At 50.3% G+C, this 7,107-nt stretch overlaps 1 long non-coding RNA gene across 1 annotated transcript; it reads right to left on the minus strand.

Annotated features, from left to right (window-relative positions):
- Nucleotides 1-578: 578 nt before the first annotated feature.
- Nucleotides 579-6,886, minus strand: LOC144953595 (uncharacterized). The gene is made up of 3 exons (XR_013640845.1): nucleotides 6,819-6,886; nucleotides 1,598-1,783; nucleotides 579-661 (listed from the first exon to the last, which is right to left on the minus strand). It is a non-coding gene; the product is annotated as an uncharacterized LOC144953595 (long non-coding RNA).
- Between the last annotated feature and the right edge of the window lie 221 nt (nucleotides 6,887-7,107).

Raw genomic sequence — 7,107 nt, forward strand, 5'->3', positions numbered from 1 at the left:
TCACCCACCGACTCACCCACCGACTCACCCACCGACTCACCCACCGACTCACCCACCGACTCACCCACCGACTCACCCACCGACTCACCCACCGACTCACCCACCGACTCACCCACCGACTCACCCACCGACTCACCCACCGACTCACCCACCGACTCACCCACCGACTCACCCACCGACTCACCCACCGACTCACCCACCGACTCACCCACCGACTCACCCACCGACTCACCCACCGACTCACCCACCGACTCACCCACCGACTCACCCACCGACTCACCCACCGACTCACCCACCGACTCACCCACCGACTCACCCACCGACTCACCCACCGACTCACCCACCGACTCACCCACCGACTCACCCACCGACTCACCCACCGACTCACCCACCGACTCACCCACCGACTCACCCACCGACTCACCCACCGACTCACCCACCGACTCACCCACCGACTCACCCACCGACTCACCCACCGACTCACCCACCGACTCACCCACCGACTCACCCACCGACTCGCCCACACACCCACTCAGTTAATCACTGTGTAGTCCTCACCTCTTCCAGTATTGTGAGATATTCTTCCTCCAGCGGTATCTTCACGACAACGCCCTGGGGGGTGGTCAAGCCTCTCAACGAGTCGGGCGAGCGGGGCAACAGCCTGGTCATGTTGGGTTCATAGCGCAGTGCGGCACACACATACACACAAGCAGACCACACACATATGAACACAATAACAACAGTGGGAGCCACTCACGCGATAGGGATGGACCGCATGGTCCACTCCAGCTCGATGTACGGCTTGCCCGGATACAATGTTAACTACCTCGTCTGGTATACAGGAGGTTGTCGGTTAGATCCCAACCCTGACACCTGTATATTTGGAGTTTGCATGTTCTCTCCGTGGTCAAGTGGATGTTTATTCTGGTCCCTACACATTTAGAAACAGGCGTTTAGAGTAGTTGGCTGCTATAAATTTCCACATAAGGCACGTTGTTGACCTATCATTTGTGGCCAGGTCACTTCTAAAAAAAGAGTTATGTTACTCAGTAAGATGGTTGAGACACAGGTGATGAGTCTGTGTGTAAGGGGTTGAGTGAGTGAGCGGTTTAATTCATGATTGAGTGACTGATTGGTTGAGTGAGTGGCTGGGTGAGTGAGTGAGTGAATAGTTGAGTGAGTGGCTGAATGAGTGATTTATGGAACGATTGGTTCAGTGAGCGAGCGGGTGGTTGAGTGAGCGAGTGAGTGGTTCAGTGAGTGAGTGGTTGAGTGAATTAGTGAGTGGTTGAATGAGTATTTGAATGAGTGAGTGTTTGAACCAATGAGTGAGTGTTTGAGTGCATGAGTGTGTGGTTGAGTGAGTGGTTGAGTTAATGACTGAGTGAGTGATTGATTGAGTGGTTGAGTAAGTGGATGGTTGAGTGAATGGTTGAGTGAGTGTTTGAGTGAATGAGTAGTTGAGTGAGTGGTTTAAGTTAGTGGATGAGTGAGTGAGTGGTTGTATGAGTGGCTGAGTGAGTGAGTGGTTGTATGAGTGGCTGAGTGAGTGAGTGAGCGAGTGGATGAGTGAGTGAGTGGCTGGCGCGCAGCTTGCCTGCGTTGTCCAGAGTGTCCCGCTGGTGCCGCCCCACTGTGTTGCTGCACTCCGCCAGGGTGAGAGCGGCGGTGCCGCGCCCGCAGCTGCTCCAGCGACTACGCCATCTTGCCCAGCCCCTCCTGGCGAGCACGCAGCATGCCCTGGAGCTCCCATCACATGGTGCTGGCAATCTGAGACACCCGCCTGTAGCACACACACAGAAGAAGAGATACGGGAATGGATTAGGGCGACCCGGGTGACGAGAAGTTCACTACTTCGCCCGGTATACAGGAGGTTGTAGGTTAGATCCAAACCCTGACGCTTACATATTCAATTCTGCTCGTCCAGGCGGGGAGAATCCAATCACATTTATTCTATGCGATGTTTCTCATGGGATATAATAAGCGACAAAATTTGGACCCCAAACCGAGAGGATTCTGGGATGTTTGTGTTTTTTTGGCAATAACTCTGGAAGGAAACGTCGCAGACCTATCAAGGTGGGACTCGTCCAGCGACATAATGGTTGAGTGACTGGTTGAATGAATTCGGGAATGGTTGAATGAGTGAGTGGTTCAGTCAGTTAGTGGTTGAGGGAGTGAGTGGCTGAGTGAGCGACTGGTTGAGTGATTGAGATAGTGACTGAGCGGCTGAGCGGTTAAGTTAGTGAGTCGTTGAGTGAGTGTGGCTGATTGAGTGAATGGTTGAGTGAGTTAAAGAGTGATGGTTGAGTGGTTGAGTAAGTGATTAAGTGAGTGAGTGGTTGAGTGAGTAAGTAGCTTCGTGAGTAAGTAGCTTCGTGAGTGCGCGGCTGAGTGGTTGAGTGTGTGGCTGAGTGAGTGGCTAAATGAGTGAGTGGCTGAGTGAAAGGGTGAGTGGCTGAGTGAAGGAGTGAGCGGCTGAGGGAGTGAGAAAGTAATTGGTTGAGTGGTTGAGTAAGTCATTAAGCGAGTGAGTGGTTGCTCTAATGAGTGGTTAAGTGAATGGTTAAGTGAGTGGTTAAGTGAATGGTTAAGTGAGTCCCCAAGCCGAGAGGATTCTGGTGAGTCGTTGAGTGAGTGGTTTGGTGAGGGGTTGAGTGAAAGGTTGAGTGAGGGGTTGAGTGAGCAAGCGAGTGGTTGAGTGAGTGAATGGTTGAGTGAGCGAGCGGTTGAATGAGCGAGTGGTTTAGTGAGCGAGTGGTTGAGTGACTGAGTGAGTGAGTGGCTGAGTGAGTGGCTGAGTGAGTGAATATCTGAGTGAGTGAGCGGCTGAGTAGTTGAGTGAGTCGTTGAGTGAGTGTGTGGCTGAGTGAGTTTGTGGCTGAGTGAGTGAATGGCTGAATGAATCACAGCTATGATAAAAATGGACATCAGCATATAAGTGGTCTTGTATTCACTCAGTAAATGAAGTTTAATATAAAATTGTACACTCACAGGATCGAGATGAAGATGACATTGCACATCGGAGTAAACCGAGTCGCGGCTATGATGAAATTTTGCATTAGCATAACATTGATTTACTAGCATACAAAATGACTTTTTGCAGAGCGATTTAATACAAAGGTCTGATAGACTACATGAATTTATTTTTTTATAAAAAGTACATACAAACCAGGCTTGCTGCTGTATCGACTGAGTGGAATCAATACAATTAGTATCAATTCACAATCAACAAAGACCATATATGGGAAAATCTCTGATCGGTGATTTTGATTGCATCGTATTGCAGCGCCCCTTTGATGATGTTATAAAGCACTTGCCCCAACAGTCTGTTAAAGGCTACACGTGGATCTTTGTGTGCGAGTAGCTCACAGATCCTTGAGAGATCTGAACACTGTCCGATCATCAGCGAGCTCCTCCGGCAGGCGAGGCTGCGTTGGCGGTTGTCTGTGCATTAAGAGGTGTTAACTATCCCACGCAGAGAAGTCTGTTTACAGGACATAAGAGGTTCTTCACGTACCGTGCCCCGTGTCACCTGAATGTTAAATGGGGCTCCGGTAATTCAGTGTCCACCGCCGAATCATTTTTCACCATCACCACGCGTCCATTAAGGCCAATGTGACGAGGCCATAGATAGACAACGCGTTATAACGGGGTGGGGGGGGGGAGCAAGAAAAACGTCGTACTACGTGACATCACAACACCCTGCACACAGCCATAGTGGCTGATTAGGGTGCGCATCATTTACGAATATGTGGTTTAAGTGGTTGAGAGTAGATTTTGGTGTAAATTGATCACGATGCTTTGCGTAGCCTGCATTTAAAATTTCATGCGTGGGTGCGTGAGCAGATATGAGTGGGTGAGTGCGTGAGTAAGCCGGTAAGTGAGTATGTGGGTGGATGGAGGGAGCTGGGCGGGCACGGCATGGGCTGGAGTGGAGGTGGACTGATGCGGTACGGGAGGATGTGGAGCTGAGTGGGCTTTGCCGACGACTGGTACCAGTGGTGTCGAGATCGGCCTCTGCGGGGAGGCTCGTGAAGGATGCTTCTACTTGGCAGTTGGCGACACTCGGCCCTCCACAACAACGGAGGAGTGACGCTCACAACAACGAGCGGAACACCGGATGATAAATATGCAGCAATTTGGCACAGCACGGGGTAACAGGGTGGTGCTGCAATCATCTCAGTCAGCCAACCCATGGCACCTGGGGTCTGTTCCAGGACCTCCGGTCAGCGAGCCTTCGACACTTCACGTGGCTTCAAAGTGCACCTGGCCTGGCACAGTCGCCTGTGGTGATGTCACTGTTACTTATTGGCGAATGGTGACGGTTAATGCAGCGGAGGTTGTGAGAAATGCCATTTTGGGGGGGGGGGGGGGCGCCAACCCTGACCAGCTGTGAACCACCTCACGTCGCCCGCAGCCACAGTGGCCACGGGGAGTTCTGGATGGGTGCGAGGGGCTGGTAACCCCCCTCCACCTTCAACTAAATCACCACACATTCACGTGCTAGCCCTTGGGTCTCTCTGTGAGTCGATGGATCTCTGTGTGGTGAGTCTATGGGTCTCTGTGATAGTCCGTGTGTCTCTGTTTTGTGAGTCTATAGGGCTCTGTCGGAGTCTGTTTGAGTGGGTGGTTCTCTGTGTGATGAGTCTATGCGTTTTTGTATAACTCTATGGGTCTCTGTGGGGGTGAGTCTATGAGTCTCTGTGGGGTGAGTCTATGCGTCTCTGTTATGATGAGTCTATGGGGCTCTGTGGTGAGACCGTGTGTTTGTGTGGTGAGTCTATAGACCTCTGTGCGAGTCTGTGGGTGTGTTTGAGTCTGTGGTTCTGTGTGATGAGTCTATGCGCTTTTGTGTAGTCTATGGGTCTCTGTGTGGTAATTAGATGGGGTATGTGTGGCGAGTCTGTGGGTCTGTGCGAGTTATGGGTACGATTGAGTCTATGGGTATCTGTCTGGTGAGTCTATGTGCCTCTCTGTGGTGAGTCTATGTCTTTGTTGGTGAGTCTATAGGGCTCTGTGCGAGTCTTGTGGATCTGTTTGAGTCTGTGGTTCTCTGTTTGATGAGTATTTGGGTCTTTGTGGTGAATTTATGGTTCTCTGTGCAAGTCTGAGGGTCTGTGCGTAGTGACTGTATAGGTCTATGTGTGATGACTCTATGTGTCTCTATGTGATGGATATCTGTGGTGTACATATCCTGGCACAAGCGCCGTGGTGTCGTCACCACTACTTAGTGGAGAATGCTCCTCCCACTACTCCTGCTTGTTGTTTGTGCTCGGGAAGGAGAGATAAAACTAGATCTCAACGATTTTCATTTTACCAGGGTAAGGTCCACTGAGATAAACATCTCTTTTATTACGCGCTTTTATTTAACTCACTCTGTCTGTTGTTGTCGTATCCTAAAAATCTTGCAACTCAATTTTAACCCACTTCCCAATGTGGTATCGACTGCAAACTTGGTATACTTATGTCATACTGATGACAAAACTACATTCTATATATATATAAAAAAGTATTTTTAAACATTCATTTTTATGTTATGTTTCGGCTTGGGTCTAATTGTCCACGCTCAACTGACGTTGGCTGTAAATCACCACGGCCCCTTACGTTCTATGGCAAGCATCAGGGCCACTTCCTGGAGTCGTGGTACATTTCATTTAATTAAAAGCGTGTTTAAAAAAAAAAAGTACTTTTAAATATTACTTATTCAGAGCGACTTGCCACCAATAATAGCTCAACGAAGTGGCTCATCATCACGTGTAAATTATAGGAGCCAAATACTTTAAACGAATATTCATATTGTTGGTTCTTTCGGTAAAGTCACGTAAATAGAAAACCAAAAATAACAAAAAATAGTAATTGAAAATAAATCGAATACATCGCTTTTATTTTCAAATTCATCTTCTTTTTTTTACTTAAAAAATAGATTTGTTTTGTTTTCTATTTACGTGACTTTACCGAAAGAACCAAGAATATAATTCCTGCAGTCACGAAAGTTTTAAGTCAAAACTTTAAACGAATGTTTCTTAATGTGGAGAGAAAACCTGAGAACCCGGAGAAAAATCCACGCGACCACGGGGAGAGACAGAGACACGCAAACTCCAAATATTCAGCAGGCATCAGGGTCGGGATCGAACCTACAAACTCCTGTATACCAGGCGAGGGTAGTTAGGGGGGAAAGCAGAGACAGCGAGAGGGAAGATAATTAGTCCAAACTCACACTCAGTATTACTCACCAACCATGATACACTCACCATCACACTCACCATCATACTCACGCATTCAACCATCATACTCACACACAAGACCACACACATCAACAGTCGAAATTCACCACTACGTGGCGGTGACGTCCACCACAATAACCCAGGTGCCATAGATTGACGGCTGTGCCAGGCTAAGTGCAGGAGGAGGTCACGGGCCAGACTCAGGTCCCATGGGCCGACTGCTCTGCCTGGCTCGGTACAAGAGGAGGGCTAGACCCTGGTGCTATGGGTGAACTCGTGTGCCACCACCTGCACAACCACCACAGTAACAACCACACAACTATAATCACAACAATAACCACGACCAACAACTGTAACCACAAACTATAATGTAACCACAACTATAATGTAACCACAACTATAATGTAACCACAACTATAATTCCCATCAGCCACGCGGCCGTCTGGAGTGCCTCTCAGCAGCAGCAGGGCCGAGCTCTGCTTGAAGCTGCGCCGTGAACTCCGCAGAACGTGACGCTGTGGGCCAGGCGCCTCCTCTGTCTCCTCCCACCGCCGCCGCCACTGCTGATGTGGACACACCGCGCGAGGTTCTCACCTTCAGGCTGAGTCGACGTAGAGGAGGCCAGCGAGCCGCCGCTTCAGAAGCTTTCGCTCGCCACTGACGGTGGCCGTGAGCGGGAATCAAAATTCTGCCGCTCGCCACCCACAATCCACAGCGCGCGCCGCCTCCACTCGGCCCACAGCGGTAGAAGCAGCGGGGGAGGGGGGTGGGGCATGGGGGGTGAGGGGGAGGGGCATGGGGGGTGAGGGGGGCGGGTCGCGAGGGGCATGGGGGGTGAGGGGGGCGGGTCGCGAGGGGGAGGGGCATTGGGGAGGCATGGGGG

Source organism: Lampetra fluviatilis, chromosome 78 (genome assembly GCF_964198595.1).
Source record: "Lampetra fluviatilis chromosome 78, kcLamFluv1.1, whole genome shotgun sequence".
In the NCBI taxonomy this organism is placed as follows: Eukaryota; Metazoa; Chordata; class Hyperoartia; order Petromyzontiformes; family Petromyzontidae; genus Lampetra; species Lampetra fluviatilis.